Consider the following 20,065-nt stretch of genomic DNA (forward strand, 5'->3'; position numbering starts at 1 on the left):
GGAAGACAATATGAAATGTAGATGTATTCCCAAGAGTAAATATCCATCTGTGGCAATTTGTATATTACCAAATATTTATTGATTATCTACTATGTACAGGTCTCCCTGTTCATGAGTAACGCTGTATTTATTCAATTCCCAGAGTGTGCATTCATCTCACTGTGGGAGGTAATAATGATAGTAAGGTCACTTGTAAGAATTTAGAAGGGCTCTTATAGGTAAATAAGATTACAGAGCATATAGTCGTAAGTGCTCACATGTACATCATGTGAAACAAAACCTTGGATGCGCTAAGAAAATATTCAAAAGAATATATCCTCACTCTTTATTTAAGAATAAAATAAAGAGATAATGTGATTCCCATTCTTTCTCAACTCTTAGGTCCTCTGAGTTGTAGACTTTTCCAGAGACAGATATTTTTTAAAATTTATTTTATTGAAGTATAGTTGATTTACCATGTTGTGTTAATTTTTGCTGTACAACACACTGATTTGATTATACACATATATACATTCTTTCTCATATTCTTTTCCATTATGGTGTATCACAGGATAAGGAATAAAGTTCCCTGTGTCAATAGGGTTATTAATAGTGTCTGTTTCGTTGGGCTGCCTAGCACAGTGTAAGAACACATTTTTTTAATGGAAAAATCAAGATCTTGGTTTATTGCTTGCTTGGAAGTGTGAATGGAGAGCAAGGTTCTAATTGTACTTATGCCACTGAGTAACTCTGTGGCCTTGGAGACTTTGTGCCCTCCTTTTCTTTCCCTCTACCTCTCCCCTCTCTTCTTCCTCCTCCTTCTAAATTATAAAGTGAAACAGTGGACTATATGCTCTCTAATTCTGTTCCAATTAGAGTTCTATAATTATGTGAGCATTTAACCAATGAATACCAAATTTTTAAAAAACTCGATCACTAGAACTTGATTAGTTGAAATGAATGTGAAAGTGGAATCTGAGTCAGATCCCATGCCTAGAAGTTTTGCCATTTAGAAAACACTTCTTTGGTGCAGTTCACCTCTTAAGAGGCCCATCTTTCTGGCGTTTGGTGACTCAGCTTGTCATGAGCCTGATGCTATAAGGACCTGCGTGCAAAGAGGGAATAAATTGAAGTGGAAGGTACGCAGGCAGTAGGAGTTTTGGAGAGATGTAGCAAGTGGTAGAGAGACAGAGTATAACTGAGTGGAAAAAAATTCTCCAGACGCAAGAGAAAATTGTTGAAAGGAAAAACATTAGGAAACTAAGTTTATCTCAGGGTTTATTCCAAAAAATCAAATTCCAGAAGAGACCCATTTCTACAATGCTTTCCCAATCCATATTTATGCTGTAGTACAGTGATCATTTTTCAGAATGAGAAGTTATAATGTCCTGAATAATCAAGGAAAAATTGAACGATTTTTATTGGTCCATGGCACACAATGTATTCTTTTAGAAAGAATTTTAGGAGTAACGATCCCTATCATTAACTTGAAAATATTTATTATAAAACTCCCAATTTTTGAGCATTCTTATTAAAGCTTTACCATCTAAATAAAGCACAAAGAAGTTTTCATAGTTAACTGATCATTTCAGTTGTTTTTTAGCAAGATCAAAATTCGTAAGCCACAGACCTGGTGGTAGTATAGTTTCGATTTTTCTTCTGAGATTTTTTATTTTTTTAAGTTTGCTAACCTTATAAGCATTTAAAAAAATTATCAAAATTCCTTAACAAAGCTGATAACATAGTAGAAAAATGAATGAAATCAGTTTCATTCATGCTTATCTGGCATAAACTGTCATCTCCCCACAGTGAATATATATTTAGCTCTTTAGAAGAGGAAAAAATAATGGAAAAGATGCAATTTATTTATTTAAAAATATATTTAGATAAGTGAAATTTCTGCTGAAATTACAGATGAAATTCTGCCTTCTGATTTACCCACATACTATATGTACCCCAGCATGGCTCCCAGATACACATGAATGGATTCTTTATATTAAACTGGTTAAAAATATACATACTTGTCTATAAATATATTCTCTGTCTTTTCTGCAAAATTAGATATGTGTTTTTGACAATTATATAAAATTAATCTCTTGCTTTTCCTATATATATATTTTATAAATTTACTTATTTATTTTAGCTGCTTTGGGTCTTTGTTGCTGAACGCGGGCTTTTCTCTAGTTGCAGTAAGCGGGGGCTACTCTTCATTGCGGTGGCTTCTCTTGTTGTGGAGCACGGGCTGTAGATGCGTGGGCTTCAGTAGTTGTGGCGCATAGGCTCAGTAGTTGTGGCTCATGGGCTCTAGAGCACAGGCTCCATAGTTGTGGCACACAGGCTTAGTTGCTCTGTGGCATGTGGCATCTTCCCAGACCAGGGCTTAAACCTGTGTCCTCTGCATTGGCAGGAGGATTCTTAACCACTGCACCACCAGGGAAGCCCTCCTATATTTTTATTTAGTAATTTTAATGATACCTGGGTAAGTGTCTGTGTATTCTTCATAGTCATGTATCCTTTAACTAGAACTTACATGGTTGTTTGAATAGAGTACTTGGAAGTAAGAAAATAACACAGTATCTTTCAAAAATTCAATATCCAGAACTAGTGAACCATCTTTAAGCAAATAAATATTAAATCCTATTTTTAATAACATTCTGAAAACTAATTATATTTATCACTTTTAATAAAAATGAGGAGGGGCACCAGTGTCTTTGAATAAGATCTTTATTTACTGTTTATTTTAAATTATTATTTTTCCCTAATGATCTCATTTAGTGAAATTGTTCTATGAAAGATAAAAAGATAAAGTTTTTAGAAATAAGTATTTTATAGATTTTAGTTTATTAAAAAATCTATAAAGTATAGGTATTACTTTATGGATTTCAAAATTTGAATAATATAAAATTAGTATTAATATTTTAAATACCTTTGAAGAAGAGAGCAAGAGTAATTTGGTTTGGAAAAATACATTTAGCTTCCAAGCATCATAATATTTAATCATCCATAACTTTTAGATTGACCAGATCCAGAGACATGAAAATTTGCAGTTTACTTATTTATTTTAATAAGGTACAAAAAGTCAAGACTTTTTGTGTGAATTATCTGGCAAAAGAAAACAAAATTCCAAGTGGGGAAGTTCTTAATTTACTTTCTCCTGGACTGAAACATTAAAATTTATTATACCCCATAGTTTTTTATATGGTACACTTCAGTAATACTTAAAATTTACAGCACCGAATTCCTGTTTCTACAGTTTATCTAAATACTAAATGAAATGTATGAAAGATATCTCTGTTGAACAATAGCTACATTTCCTACTGGATTTTTTTTTTTTTTTCGTTGGAAGACTTGAAAGGGCATTCATAGGGAAGTCAGAAAGATCTAGCTTACATGTTGATACGTGATTTATTATTCTGGATTTATTACTGTGTGAAAAGGGGGGAAAAAGCCTTTTCTAGATGGTGTCATTGATTGTTTTGTTTCCAAAGTATTAGTGATAAGAAAACTATTACATGAGCTCAAGTAAAAGAAATACATACTTGAGAAAAAACTGTCATAACAATGTGATGATCAGTATACTGTAAATGTTTTTCGTTATACTATAACTTTGTAGTAAAAGACTATTTGAAATGCTTTATTAATATAATATGAATGTTTTACGTGAGTTTTAGCACATCACACAGAGCTATCCTAGGTCATGGCTACAGTACATACAAAATATCCAGTCGTCTTTTTTTTTTTGCCGAGCCCTGCGGCTTGAGGGATCTTAGTTCCGCAACCAGGGGTTGAACCCGGGCCCACGGAAGTGAAAGCGCTGAGTCCTAACCACTGGACCACTAGGGAATTCCTCCAAGATATCCAGTCTTAAAGATATGATATGATTTTTCCTTTGGATGCGTGTAAAATTGACTTGGCATTTAGTTATAGACATATTTTAAAGAAAATAGTGTGGAAGAATATTTAAAGGATTCTCACTTACAGGAAGGAAATTTCCGAAGCTAGACAGTCTAGTAACTTTTACAATTAACTAGTTAAAAGATGTTTTCTTTAGACAATTGATATTATGAGGTACTGCCTCCTCCAGAAACTTTTATTAAAGTAGCTGGGTGCCTTAAAACTATAAATAAAAAGCTTCTGCTTCCATTCTATTTTAGGCAATAATTGGTAGATAAGATTTAATGGAAAGGAGACATAGTGGACACACGCACACTACTTTTTTTTTTTTTTTTGCGGTATGCAGGCCTCTCACTGTTGCGGCCCCTCTCGTTGCGGAGCACAGGCTCCGGACAGGCAGGCTCAGCGGCCATGGCTCACGGGCCCAGCCGCTTCGCGGCATGTGGGATCTTCCCGGACCGGGGCACGAACTCGTGTCGCCTGCATCGGCAGGCGGACTCTCAACCACTGCTCCACCGAGGAAGCCCCACACTACTTTTAACATACCTAACATTGTGATTGATATTCAGTATGAGTCTAGAATTATAGTTATCAAGTTGTCTTTGCAATAAAATAGACTGATGACTACAAGGATATTTGAAGATCTCTTTAGATGATGGGGATATTAGGGAATGAACTGATTCTACTCCCACTTCAAATAATTCCAGGGACCCGAGGTTAGAACAAGGCAGAAAGAAGGAATGGGAGAGTAAGAGAATTGAGAGTCAAACCAGCCCCAATAAAGATCAGAATATGAATCATTCAATAATTGGATTGTAAAATACAGTCGATTATAAAAGTCAAAGGGGACTTGAAAAATATTCATTTTGCAGTAAAAGCTTTGCATGACTGAAAAATTTCCTGCAGAGTGGCAAAGGAGAGAAATAGGTGCTACAGATTTGTTGATGCATTGAGAGTTTTTGATATAAAAATGCAGTTGCCTTTCATCTTTCTTTAGTTTTCAATTAGGAACTACACTAGGGGAAAATGTATGTAACTTGAAAGAATATCTTGGTATCCTTGGCAGTCATGATGAAGGCTGTTCTACTTATACTTGTTGGCTGTTATCTATAAAGATGGTACACACAGTGAAAATACTGAACAAAATTTTGGTTTGTAAATATAAAACACTATATTAAACCTCTTGCTTTTTTGGTTAGAAATCTTTTTCGTATCATGATCAACTGTGTTTGAATTCAAAATAGTCTTTCTGGTTTGCATGTCAGTTAAGTACATGATTTTTTACTGAGTTTTTCTGACACACAAAAGGGAAGGAAATAAAATATAAAATTTGAACCCCCCCCCCCAGCATGTTCCAAATATACCCTTCAAGATGGTATATATATATATATATTTTTTTGCGGTATGCGGGCCTCTCACTGTTGTGGCCCCTCCCGTTGCGGAGCACAGGCTCCGGACGCGCAGGCCTAGCAGCCATGGCTCACGGGCTTAGTTGCTCCGCGGCATGTGGGATCTTCCCGGACCAGGGCACGAACCCGTGTCTCCTGCATCGGCAGGCGGATTCTCAACCACTGCACCACCAGGGAAGCCCCAAGATGGTATATTTTGTGTTGAAACATAAATTTATGATCAGATAATTTCATCAACTAAAAATGTATTTTTCCTGATGGCAACATGGTTAATGGTCTGGGGCTAAAACAACAAACTGAAAAGGGAAGTTTAATTATTACATGGTCAAAGTGACTGTTTCAGTAATCAAACTTGTAACTACTAGGCAGACTTTAATTTGCAGCAAAATTGGCTTAAGATCTTATCCATTAAATTTGTTGGTTGTTGTTATGTCTTAGATTTGTGTTGAGGAGACCAAGAATATAAAGGTTTCTTATGTTGGTAATCTCACTGTAGGTTCTGTGGGGAAAATCCCCATAGTGTCTGGAGGGCTGGGTCAAGACAGCAGGCTGCTTGTAGGAAGGAAGGATGCTAAAACTGTTTCCCAGGTGACCTCACTGAAGGTCTCCTTGGTGAATTAGTCTAACCCTCAGTCTTGGAGGCTCGGAAGTTTGATTTTGAGCCCACTGTGAAAGTAGATCCATCTCTTAATGGTAGATTCATCCAAGTTAATACTTGTCTGTTTGCTCCTTTGTTCATTCATTCATTCATTTTCAGGGCCAGCACCAGGAATTAGACTAGGTTTTGGAGATACAGTGGTAAATAAGTCTCTGTGCTCATGGACCTAACAGTATGAGAGGGAAGAAAAATATTAAAACAAGTAACTGAAAGTTTACTTACAAGTAAAAGGATGTACAGAAATCTGAGTCAGAACTGATGATATTCAGCTGGCCAACATCTCCTCTAACTTGTCGGGGCCCAAGTCCTAATTGTTACGGGTTGTTAAATGTTTTTAAAATTACCCCTACTCACATCGCTGTCATGCGGATATCTCTTTACTTGAGAAACCAAATTTTAATGAGCCAATTTGTTGATATATTATGAGTAATATCTATCAGAGGAGCTGGAAGAGTAGATGGTACACCTATATAAGAAACCAAATAGTGGTCTGAGCATGAATGAAAAGATTGTGATGAATCCAGTTTTTAACCCTATCAATCCAAATGAGCCTTGTGTATCCATTTCACAAGGACTCTGCGCCATTTTCTAGGATTTTCTTGCTGGCCTAGTACAGTGCATAGATAGGTATTCCCATTGAGCTCTTCTTAGGTTTTCCTTTTACCATATTTATTTTATTTCTCTACATTCATTTTGATAATAGTGGAGTCTTCCGCTTCTCAGAAAGATTCTCTTTTTCTAAGATGAATATGTCTGTTGGTATCAATGCAAAAGTGTGAAAAGTTAATGCTTTAAAGAACAATCTGATTTCTAAATTCCTAGGGAACTCTTCAGCATAGCTTGCAAATACTGACAAGAGTTTTTCTTTGAATAGGGTAGCTAAATATACTCCTGAATTCCTATGTTAGTTTTTTATATTTTGGACCAAACTACCATGTTTTTTCTGGCCAACAGATTTAAAATCTAAACATAAAGGTTTATTTTTCATAAATATGTTTTGAATTTGACCTTCACAGGGAACATTTTAAGTGTCGTAATCAATGAGGTTTCAGGTACCTCTTTACAGAGAACTACTGTGATTATGTTTTTGTGGTTGGATTTTTCTGAACCCATTAGCTACATGGTAATAGAGTGGTGGAATTCAGGTTTTGAGAATCATCACACCACTCGCTTACCAGAAATTCAATAAAAAACAAACATGAGTGATAGGTTTATGTTCTAGTACAGTATGTTTTTAAAATGGTGTTTGTTAAGCTCTCTAGAAGATACATCAAAAGGAATATGAAAATCGTCTTTGATCAACTGAGCCGTCTTACAATTGGACTCTAAAACAAATGTTAAAAGATCAAAAGAAAGAGGCAAATTTAGACATAAGTTAAGAAGGGTCATTTTTCCAGCAGTAACAGTGTGTATCTTTGGATTGGTAAAAATAGGATAATGGAAAATATCATTTTCTAGTTTTCTCCTCTGTTCATTCCTAACGTCATTTGAAAGCATCTGCTACTTCAGTGTGAGTGCAAAGTGTACTTCAGTGACTAAATAACTTCCTTTCTTTGTTTCAAAAAAATTCATGGGTCATGAGCAAAGTGATATTTGAACATAAAGTTTTCTTCTGAGGTATTTAGACTTCAGAAAAAGAAGAACTAGTTTCCTAAAAATTACTTTAAATCTTAATGGTATCAATAGTATAGGAAGTTTCGTTGATCAACAATATACTTTGATTAGTATTCCGCAATGAATTATGTAATCAATTGTCACTTGGGTAGATTAATCTGGAAATTTCTGCATTCCAAGTATGTTAAGAAAAAAAATCATGATCTTTAAATGAGTCATCTTGGTCTGTGAATTGATTGGGATTTGATGAAAATATAACTATTGATGTTTTTTTCAATACAGGTAATTTTATTCTTGGCCTTGTAGAAATACCAGGGACTAAAGAGAGAACTAAAATGAGGGAACCTAAATGTTATGTCAAAATTATAATGCCATCACATTTTAAACCATTAAAGCTGAGATATTAAAGTGACCCAACATTCTTAGTTAATGACTGGAACCGGACGTAACATCTTTTTTTTTTTTTTTTTTTGCTGTACGCGGGCCTCTCCCGTCGCGGAGCACAGGCTCCCGACGTGCAGGCTCAGCGGCCATGGCTCACGGGCCCAGCCGCTCCGCGGCATGTGGGATCTTCCCGGACCGGGGCACGAACCCGTGTCCCCTGCATCGGCAGGCGGACTCTCAACCACTGCGCCACCAAGGAAGCCCTGTAACATCTTTTAATTCTCACTTTAGTATTTGTTTCTACTGGATCACTGCAGTTTCCATGGAGATTTCTTTACTGAGAATCTTCAGTGCCTACTGTTCCATTCAGGCATGAGACAATGAAGTGACCAGATGTTGCAGGTTGAGTTCCTTCTGCAACTCAGACCCTAAAATGGAGATTAGATGTAGGAGGTGCATCAGGGAGTAGCCTCCTAGGGCAGAGAGAGAAGTTGGGCTTCGACATAGTCACAGAAATGGCCTCAGCAGATACTACAGGCAGCTCTGGAGCTGGGATACCCTTCAGAGTTCTCAGACTGGGGCAAGGGGGCTGGCCCTTGTGCCCCTACTGGGGTCAGTCACTGGATCAGGGCTACTCTGGGAAGCAAGCGTGACTTTGGGTGCAGTGTCTCTTCAGGTGACGGCAGTCTTCTGGGGGAGACTCACCTGTGAGCCGTCAGTGGTAAGCAGCCTCAGCAGCTGAGAGAATGAGTACAGTCCTGAGGGAGGGAATCTGGTCAGTGTTGGGCAGCATCCGTTACATCACCAGTAATCGAATGACTACGCTATGTCAGCTGTTTTGTAAGGCACTTTATATAGGGCTTCACTAATTCATGCAGTAACCCCAAAAAGGAGGTGATGTCTTCTCTTTCCTAAGAAGAAACAGAGGTTAAAAGAGGTTGAATGACTTGCTGAAGATCACATACAAATGGCAAGTGTCCCTGACTCCAAAGTTCATGTTCTTTTCATGTTACCCCTCCTTACAGTGAGAAAGATGGTAGAGTGGATTATCTAAACTCTGAGATTCCTTAACATCCTTTGATTCTGGAGAAGATTTGAAGATTATTATTAATTGTCATTGTTAATACCGTGGGCACCGTTATGGCCACCACTAGAAATAGATTTAACATATAATGTTGACTACTAACCCAAGTTAGATGTGACCCCTGACTTTCAGAAATGTACAGACTAGATTATACAAGCAAAGTGATGCATTAAGATGGTAGACAGAAACCTTAGTTTTCCATTCAATAAAACAGTGACATACTATACTTTGCAAGGTTGTCATGAGAATTTAACTTAAATATGGAAAGATAATTGTACATGACTTGAGACATCTTAGGCAGGCTAAAGTTTATTTTCTGGTTTAAATATAGCACAGGCATACACATATTAGAGAATATTTGCATTTACCATAGTTGGGAAACAGAAACAATTCTCATTTTGATTTTAATTTATAGTTTTCTCTCTGGCAAGTCAGTTGGTATCTCTGGGTCTTAGCTTCCACATCTGTAAAATGAGGGGCATGAGGTGGGTGACCTAGATTTCTGCAAGCAGTGATATCCTGCTAAATGTTATTGATAATAGAGATCCAGGTGGTTCAAGATGAAAACATGTATAATGTCAATAACTGGTCTTACATAAAGTGACCCTCCTACTTTGGGAAATTCGTGACCCCTCTGCTATGGCTTCATGTTTTTCCCGAAGTAAATCATTTTCCTCTTTAATACTTAGAACCTATGCCTTAAACATAGTATGTGCTGAGTAAGTATAGATTGATTAGAGTGAAGCAAACATATTTTATGAAATCAAATATAATCTCAGCCTAGAATGGAATTCTAATTTAACTTTATCATAAACAGGAAAGAATAAACAAGTTGATGTTTTTCTATCATATAAGAATCCTGATTATTTAAAAAAATATATCTTGTATTACATATATAATACATACATTTAAAATATATATAAAGGCATATATGTTAATGTTGTATATATATTTTGAAGTACACACGTGTGTGTGTGTGTGTTCTTTTCTCAATTTCTGGGTATTTGAGTGGTGAATCTTTGCCATGTCTAACACTGGGCACTGGGTATTTTTCAGTGAATTAAGTAGCCATGATGCCTGATGTCATGGAAATTGTCTGCGTCTTTATCATATACACATCCAGAAGGCACACATATTATGTGTGTGCTTGTAGAACTTTGTCCTTTTTTATTCTTTACTTTTTTGTTTAGCCTGGCTCATCTTATGAATTTGTGGTATTTAATCAATAAAAAAAATCTGACAAAGAAAAAGCAAGCAAATAAAATTAGATGAAGAGTGCCAAGAAAAATAGTCTTGAATTTCAGAGTGTGTACCACAAGATTTTCAGATCTCCCCCACGACCCACAAAAAAACCCTGAAGAAGCAAAAAACCCAAGCCTTTCCCTATGTGGGATGAAGGAAATTTGTAACTTTGTGTACTGGCATTAAACAGTGTCACGGAATGAACTGAAGATAAGTCGGTCATCTTAGAGATATCCATTTGGTTTTCTTTTTCTCTCTCTACTTACATTTTTATTGGATATAACCCAAAGAATCAAAGAGGAAACAGACAGCAAAGGGCTCCCACCCAAGCTATGTCCAAAATCTATTTCATTTTACTTCTCTGTATTCCTTACCCCAGTTACCAAAGGAGGTCAAGAGTGATAGTTTAACCTGCCATAATGCTATTCCAATTATATCTAACAAGATGCCACTTATCTTGAGATGATTTAATCAGAGCTTATATCAAACATTCTTTTTTTTTTTTTTTTTTTTTTTTGCGGTATGCGGGCCTCTCACTGTTGTGGCCTCTCCCGTTGCGGAGCACAGGCTCCGGACACGCAGGCCTAGCGGCCATGGCTCACGGGCTTAGTTGCTCCGCGGCATGTGGGATCTTCCCGGACCAGGGCACGAACCCGTGTCTCCTGCATTGGCAGGCGGATTCTCAACCACTGCGCCACCAGGGAAGCCCTATCAAACATTCTTACTGCAGAATGTTCCCTCCAGCCTTCCCCTAAAATCCTGGATCAAATCAACCTAGTATTGGCATTATCTTTCTTTTTTATTTCTTTTTTTCAGTCTGCTGAAGACAGCAAAAGGATCAGCATATTTACATTACTTGGATGTTGCACCAAGTGGGGTACAATTGGGTATACTCTTTTTCATTAAAATGTCATTAACATTGAAATTTGCCTTTATTAAAGGTTTTGATAGAAAAGTTACTCTAACATGAAATTTTCTAACTAAAGTCCTTATTTTTTATACTTCTGAAAAGACTGTACCCTAGGAGGTAGATGCACATCTTTTAGATGCACATCTTTTTACATAGCTTCTACATCACTAGAAGCCCTGTAAAAATATCAAACTGTGAATTGAAAGGCTATACCTAAAAATGATATCATGAAGCAAATTGATAGAACTAAACAGGATATAGTGGAGCCTTTGTCTTTTGCTTCAGCAGCCCAAATCTAATTGTTGAATAATGTGTTTTAGAGGACAGTGGTGTCTTTCATTGAAACGCTGTGCAAAAAGTTCCAGCCAGGCAGTGTGCTATTTCTAGTCAAGTGTATGGAGGGTTTACGTACTGAGAGCAGCCGCGCAGATGTTAGCATAGGAGCAACTCCGAAGCCAGTTCAAATGGAAACTTAGATTTGCATCCAAAAGATCTTATGTGAACTATAGGTGTTTAATTTTCAGCTCTCCAGTGAGCAAATGTTTAAATATAGTAAATAGAAATGACAAGCTAGGCTATCCTTTAAGGTTTTGCTTTTCTCATGTTCTTCTGTGAAAAGGGTCTTTGTTGTGTTTGAGTTGCTAATGACCAGATATGATCCTGCATTTGTTGCTATACATTAAGTTTTTCATACAGTCACTTAGAACATTTTTCTTTTATGTTTTAGCCGAGAGCTTTGGTCTGCATTTTAAGTTCAGCGTGGTTCATATATTTCTTATTGACTGTTGTTTGTTATGAGACAGAGGAACTTCATCTGCATTGTTCACTTTTGAATTGTGACTTATAGTTTTGTAGAAGAATAATTGTAAAACATCATAAAATAATATCCATAAAAATGGTGTGTTGGAGAAAAATATTTTTGATAATTTAAGAAAATATTCCTTTCAGGCAAAATCACCTAAATGGAAAGTTAGCCAATTATATTGGAGAAGAAAATCATTTTGATTTCCTTGAGTAGAGATTTTACTCAGATTATCTTAGCAAATAATTTTCAGAAAAGATCTGTTATCCAGATATCTCCTACTTAATTCATTATTAAAGAATCAAAAAATCTAAAGTTTCTCACCTTTTTTGGATTGAGATTTGATGCCAAAATGGCATATAGCCTTCCCATCATATACCCTTCCCTGGGAAAATGATATATGTTTTTCTAAAGCTTTGTATTTATATTGGAGTCCCAAATTGCCATTGTTTGAAACTTCCCTTTCAGTTTTTCTCTAAGATGGACCTCCTTAATGTCATTTCAATAATTACTGGGGCTCAGTCTGCCTAAGCATCAGTGTTATTTTGATGAAGGGGGGCGGTGACTGAACTATGCATGATACCTGGTACTGAACAAGAATAATATTATACCTATTATTATTGGAAAATAACTTCCGTAGATAACACCCTACAAAACTTCCCTACTTGCTGTTCTAAATGGGATCGTGAAAGGAATCTGTATGTTAGAATAATATTTCCCTTTCCCTCAAACAACAGTGCAAAGCTAAATGATCGAGAGCATAGAAGCAATTTACAGACATTTCGAATGATGGCTCAGCTCCCTCAGTAGTGAGTGAAACAGTTATGTGCAGCCTGAGTCCTCTGACACTGTCCAGCGACAGAGAGGTTTGCCCCAGTTCAGCCCTCTCAGACACTGACCAACTTCTGTTCTTAGGTTGAACCTCCAACTGGAAACACGCTGCCCTGTTTGCTCTGTAGGCCACCCAGCCCACCCACTTTTGGTGGTTTGGCTTCCTCTCTGGCTTGCCTGCAGGTGTGACCTTATTCCCCCACCTATAACAAGCCACTCTCCCATTTTTCTGAAGTTTAAAAATAAAGCTGGCTGAAAGAAGACAGTAAGCAAGTAGATTTTTAGATTCTCCTGGAAACTTATAATTTTGCAGCTTGGTGAACTTCATGAACTTCTTCCAGTGTGTTTTTGCTGCAGACCTGTGATTGATGTGGAGGCTCCCTCAGGGCAGAGGTGAAGCAGTTTAACTGTGGAGAAGTTGAATGAGTCGCCTGGCCATAACTGGCCAGCGGCTGCACAGCGTTACACCTACATCGGCCTCGTCCCCAACCCAGTGCAATTTGAAATCAGATAAACATTTTGGCAACGGTGTGGCAAACCAAGGTTCAACCTCATTGCTCAATAGATGTATTAATTTTTTGAAAGTAATAGATGATTTTTTTTCTTTTGTAAAGTAAGTTGGTAGGCATCAAGAACATACAAAAGCAGCTATATTAAGTAGAAGGGAGGTGATTTTTTTTTCCCCTGATGTAACCACACTCTAAATCTTCACAATCTGTCACAGCTTGCTCTGTAATTCTAAGCCAGCAATATTCAAAATAGCACAATAAGTACTGTTAGCAAGATGAGGAAATTTCTTGAGCAGTCGGAATATATCCCAGAAGCCAGGATGTTTGCTGAGCATTAGCTCTACTTGCATTCAACCTGCACTGGCTGATTTACGGCTCCAAAGTGGACAAATAACACAAACAAGCTGAGACTCATGAATACTCAAAAAGACCCTCTTGCCTTATAATATCTTGAGCTGTACGTCAGCATACTCCTTTCCTTGGGGAGCATCAGCTGTCTTCATGACTCTCCTGGAAGTTTCTTCCTAGTGGCGGGAGCAGTTGAAGCTCTGATGTGTGCGAGGCCCTAAGGTCATCACTCATACTAGGGTTTTAGAACCGTAGAGACATTTCTTTCAGCTGTGGAAACCAAGACCTCAATGGCTAGTCAGTAGCCGGGGCAGAACCCACTGTGATCCACTTGCAATATATCCCAAATATTCACACAACCATAGATTATTTCAAGAGAAAGGCAATTTAATCCCCTCTCATCTGGCACAAAGTAATCACTCACTAAATGCTAGTGACTATTACAGTTGTTATTTTTATTTCTCTGCATCTCCAGAGAAGATGGGTTTATGACTTTTATATGTGTTTATATTGCTTATATTCACATTTTTTAAATATCTTGAAAGGTAAAATTTTAGATCTGGAAAGGATCTTGAGAAAGCTAGTTCAGCTTCATAAGCATATTGTTCTTGCTACAATGATTTTTTTATTGTTCTTGCTACAGTATTTTTTCCCCCACAAAAATAACAATTTTTTTTTTTTTATCAGATAGACCTTGTGATTTAGCTAGAAAGGAGTTGGACTAGAAGAAATCTTTTTAAAGTTCAACTTTAGAGTTTACTGAAAATATCTTGAGATAATCTATTTTTTTTCTCTCCCTCTCTCACACACTTCTCTAATATATTTTACTTGAGATCTATGTGCAAAGTTAACATTATATAAATACTTTGAAAAGTAATTAATTCCAGTGATGGATTAACTTAAGGCAATTAACATATTTAAACAACCTATTTATGTATAAAATGGAAAGATTTAATGAAAAAACATTTTTTAAAAATCTATATTATGTAATTGTTACATCAGCTCTTTCTTATTACTAAGATGTTTACATGGAAAAGTATTCTGTAAAGGGGCAAAATTATGCCAGTTGCATCTATAATTTGCTTTGCTCCAAACCTTGACTATTTAAACTGCTTCCATTATGTGTACAAACCTGAGTGTTGTTGTTTTTTTTATGTCTTCAAATTAAAGGCTTATTTGGAAAATTTGAGCTAAGATATATACACTTACTCAGCTACTACCGTCTTCCTCCCAGTATAGTCTCCCAACTTATTAGGAGGGCAAGTTTGTAAAAGCAAAACTAGGGCTTCCCTGGTGCGCAGTGGTTGAGAGTCCGCCTGCCGATGCAGGGGACACGGGTTCGTGCCCCGGTCCGGGAGGATCCCACATGCCGCGGAGCGGCTGGGCCCGTGAGCCATGGCCGCTGAGCCTGCGCGTCCGGAGCCTGTGCTCCGCAACGGGTGAGGCCCCAACAGTGAGAGGCCCGCGTACCGCAAAAAAAAAAAAAAAAAAGCAAAACTAGTTCTAGCTATTAATTTCAGAGACTTTACCTGCACCCACATAACGGGGACCTTTTCATCCTACCTTCCCTCTGACCAACCCCTGATGAACATATGTAAAGATATTTAAAAGAAAACTGAAAATGAATGGAAGTAGGGGCCCAGATAATGGACTAAATGAAAGAATGAACAAACTGAAATATGGCTAACATGCTCTGCTCTTAAATAACATCCACAGTTACAACAGTAAAAATGAATATGATTTGAGCATCTCACTTTGAACCAAGTACAGTCCTAGTACTTTACATGGACATCTCATTAGCTGCATTCATGTGCTGAAGAAGTTAGTCATACGCTATTTAGCCAGTAATGACATCATTGCCTTCATGGGTATTAGAACTATAATTAGCTTTTATTAGGCTAAGACGTTCTCTACTTATGTTAGTAATATTTAGCAATACTTTTCTGGTTAGTGCTGACATAAACCAGTTTTACCGTGCAATGCTGCCTAGATAGTCCGTATGGAAAGGTTTTCTGTGACATTCTCAAGTAAAATGAACATTAGGTGAGTGTTGTTTTTTTATAGTTACCTCGGTTTCTTTTTTAGGGGTAATAATACATCAAAGTAAGACAGGTCTTTGATAAATGCTACATTGGTCACTTTGCTGCCTTTTTATCTTACCTATCAACAGTTAGGCTTTGATTCACTGAATCCTTGTAGAATTAATCTTCCTTTACCACTGTAACTGCTTTTTTCTTTCCACAAACAAGCTGCCAGGATGGTTTACTGTCTTTTGTCTCTCTCTTTGTCATCCGTCAGCCCTTTGGGTTAGGCTGCTGTGATTCTTACAGCAGTCTTTGTTCACTGGTAATTTTGTGTTGTTTATGTGTACAAGGGTGAGGTTTTAAAAAATATCTGCTAAATACAAATCTGATTATTTTACTTTCCCCTAATTAAAACCTTTCTATTTTCCCTACTGCTTTTATTATATTTTAAAAAGAATTTTTTTAGCATTGCTTGCAAAATCCTGTAGAATCTAATCTCTGCCTATCTTACCATATTTATCTCATGTTTCTCCCCACTTTGCACACACTGCTTCAGCTAAACTAAACTCTTAAGTTACTGGAACAATCCCTGCTCTCTCTCACCCACAAGCCTTTGCAACCTGCTGACCCTACTGCACAGAACACTCTTTTCTTTTTCTCCTCTGCTTCCCTTCTTCACTGGCCCACTTCTCTGCTGCATATTCGGGTCTCAGTTTCTTTCTCATCTGTTAGGAATGTCTCTGTTTCTACGAAATCTAAACACTGGTTATTGCACTCACCTACCTGCTCCATTAGAGCAATTTTCACACTGTATTATCACAATCTACTCAGTTATCTGTATTTGTAGCCATCTCTACATTCCATAGCGTCAGGGATTATATCTTGCCCAAAACTGTATCCCCAGTGCCCAGCACAGTGCCAGGCACATAGATGCTTAATAAGTATTTACTGAGTGAATGGTTATGGGGGATGGTGAGAGATGAGTTAGAAAGGGTGAGCAGAACAAATACGGAGCGCTATATGTGTCATTCAAAGAAGCTTGTCTTGTTGGATTTCAGAGAAGATTTCAAGTTAGAGAAAACATTTTATTTTTTTAGTTTTCTTTTCAATTCTTCTTTCTCATTTTGTTTTTATTTATGTTTAAATTAGAAACAGTGAAAGAATGCTAGCTACAGGGTGTAATATATTTTTTATTTTATTTTTAATTAGTTATCTATTTTATACATATGAGTGTATATATGTCAATTCCAATCTCCCAATTCATGCCACTCCCCACCCTGCTTTCCCCCCTTGGTGTCAATACGTTTGTTCTCTACGTTTGTGTCTCTATTTCTGCCTTGAAAACCGGTTCACCTGTACCATTTTTCTAGATCCCACATATATGCATTAATATACATTTGTTTTTCTCTTTCTGACTTACTTCACTCAGTGTGACAGTCTCTAGTTCCATCCACATCTCTACAAATCAAATGACCCAGTTTCGTTCTTTTTTATGGCTGAGTAATATTCCATTGTGTGTGTGTGTGTGTGTGTGTGTGTGTGTGTGTGTGTGTGTGTATATATATATATATATATATCTCACATCTTTATCCATTCATCTGTCAATGGATATTTAGCTTGCTTCCATGACCTGGCTATTGTAAATAGTGCTGCAGTGAACACTGGGGTGCATGTGTCTTTTTGAATTATAGTTTTCTCTGAGAAAACATTTTTGTACTTGCATTTGCATTTTCACAGATATTTCTTATAGTGATGGGGAGGATGAATTGGAGGTGACAAGACTATTGACAAAAAGACTAGTTACTGAGCTTTTTTCCAGGAGAGAAGAGACAAGAAACTTAAACTAAGTAGCCATGGGAATGAGAGAAGGGGATAAATGAAAAACCATGAATAAAATCATATATGGTCATGGCCCTTGACAAAGTTGTGTTCTTTTTGTTTTTTTGTGTTTTTTGTGGTACACGGGCCTCTCACTGTTGTGGCCTCTCCCGTTGCGGAGCACAGGCTCCGGACGTGCAGGCTCAGCAGCCATGGCTCACGGGCCCAGCCGTTCCGCGGCACGTGGGATCTTCCCGGACTGGGGCACGAACCCGTGTCCCCTGCATCGGCAGGCGGATTCTCAACCACTGCGCCACCAGGGAAGCCCGACTAACTATTTTAAGGTGTGTGGAAGAAGGAAGAGAGAAGGGATATTCAGAGTCCTAGCTTGGATGTTTTTCTTACAACTAACACTTATAACATGTATAAGTGGTTTGAGGAAAGATGTTTGGATTGAGGGATCTATGAGATATCCAAGTGGAGATGTTGAGTAGACGTTCTCGAGTGTGGGTGTGGTGTGCACTAGAACCTGTATGTCGTCAGCATTTGGACATAATGGAGGTCTATGTTTAGATGAGATCACCCAGAGAGAATGAACGTGGGGGAGAAGAGCTGAAGAGAGAGGAGAGCCCCATAAAGGAGTGGCTTGGGGCAGACTTGGTTTTAAGGATCAGAAATCCATAATGCAGGATCAACAGAAGTGGCACGGTAGGTATAAGAGTTTTGTCATAGAATCCAAGGAGAAGCCACAAAGAACAGCTCCTCCGTTGATGACTGGACATGGCATGTCTAGAATTAAAGTCTCTGCTCTTCAAAGTTCTGGTTTTCTCTCATCTCTCTGTTCTTACATTTTTTCTCTTTCTCTTTTCTTTGTCTGCCCATCAGTGTCTTTGTTTGCAAGTGGCCAAGGAAGCTGCTACCTTTGAGTTTAAATAACTTTGTCCTTCTGTTGTTCATCGTTTTCTGCATAAATTATATGTGCCTCTAACTTCAAAGAGAGGGAATCTGACTGAGTAGCCAAGCCCATGATTTGGTTCCCTTCAGGTCAGGGGTCCTCCCCTGGGGTCATGGGACAAATACATCTGCCAGAGATGTAGGAGAGGCAGATCTTCCTGGGAGCAGGTGCATGCATGGAGATTGTGAATAGCTTCTGAAGTATGTTGTTACTTAAAGGAGTGTTTTTCAGATTTTAATGTGCTTGCAAATCACCAGAAAATCTTGTTAAAATACAGATTTTGTTTAGAAGGTCTGGGTGATTCCACTTGTCTAACAAGCTCCCAGCTGATGCTGGTGCTACTGGTCTGAGGCCCATACTTTGAATTGCAAGGATTGTAAAGGCCAGTAGAGCAGAGTGAGCTCAGGGAGGGCAGAGAGAAAGGCAGGAGGAGAACAAGGAGATGGTAGGAACTGAGTGGAGAGGCTCAAAACCAGGGAGTGTTCAGAGGCATCAAATGTTACAGAGCATGAGTGAGATCAAACTGGAAGCCTCTTTAGTATAAATAATCTGCCTGATTTTGAGAATTCTTTCAACAGTGCTCAGAAGTCTATGCATTAGAGAGCAAGAAGGTCCATGGCTAGATTTGTTTGTTTGTTTGTTTGTTTTTTGCGGTACGTGGGCCTCTCACTGTTGTGGCCTCTTCCGCTGCAGAGCGCAGGCTCAGCGGCCATGGCTCACGGGCCTAGCTGCTCCGCGGCATGTGAGATCTTCCCGGACCGGGGCACGAACCCGCGTCCCCTGCATCGGCAGGCGGATCCTCAACCACTGCGCCACCAGGGAAGCCCCATGGCTAGATTAATACAGTTAGGGGTTTACAGTGCAGGAAAGGAGGGGATAAGAGACTTGAATGTATTAACCAGAAGGTAGATTAAGTGATAGGCCAGGCAGCTGTAGACTGTTTCAAATTGTGCATCGCCTTTAGATTGTTTTTTTTTTTTTAACTGCTGGAGAAAAACTCGGCCATTACTTAACAGAGAATAGTTTCCCATGAGAATGTGTGTGGATGTGTGTGCAAATGCATGCATGTGTGCTTGTGTGTTTAATCCTCTTGCAAGGGATATATATCTACATAACAAGCTGACTCTAGAAGGATTTACAACAGTTCACTTGTTTGGATCTCCCAAAAGTATTACCTTTTGCAGTTACATATGGAATGTTCTCATGCCAAGGTGATTATGGAAAGACGGGATTCAAAGTTTAAGCATTAACAATATTACGGAAGACAGAAATGTGTTTGAGGGTGTGGTGCATATGGATCTCTTTGGAGCTTCAAAAAATTGTCAAGCTTAATAGTGCCTCACCAAGAAACCTTCATTTCAACTTTTTGTTAGTTTTCTAGCAAGGCCAGACTTAATTGAACTCATTCGAGTAGAGTGGTACACTTTTGAACTAAGGCCTGAGTCATTGTGGTACCTCCATCTTCATGGTGCTTCCAAAGAACATTTTGAGATTGAAACATCACAGAGGGAAATCAGACAATTTTCTGGTTAACCCTGGGAAAGCCAGTGTTTTAGGAGGAGTTTGAGAGCAAACAGATAATCCTTCCTTGGCTGCTGAGAGTT

General features: G+C 38.0%; 1 protein-coding gene across 5 annotated transcripts in view; it reads left to right on the forward strand.

The window, feature by feature from the left end:
- Positions 1-20,065, forward strand: part of ADGRG6 (adhesion G protein-coupled receptor G6) — a 136,260-nt gene that overhangs the window by 40,728 nt on the left and 75,467 nt on the right. The window contains exon 1 of one of the 5 annotated variants that reach the window (XM_067010910.1): positions 15,599-15,707. The exons of the other annotated variants lie outside the window; for them this stretch is intronic. The gene's annotated coding sequence lies outside the window, so the exon portion shown is untranslated. Of the gene's footprint in view, positions 1-15,598; positions 15,708-20,065 lie in introns of those variants that run through there. 5 annotated transcript variants of the gene reach the window in all.

The sequence above is a fragment of the Kogia breviceps genome, chromosome 13 (genome assembly GCF_026419965.1).
Source record: "Kogia breviceps isolate mKogBre1 chromosome 13, mKogBre1 haplotype 1, whole genome shotgun sequence".
NCBI classification, from domain to species: Eukaryota; Metazoa; Chordata; class Mammalia; order Artiodactyla; family Physeteridae; genus Kogia; species Kogia breviceps.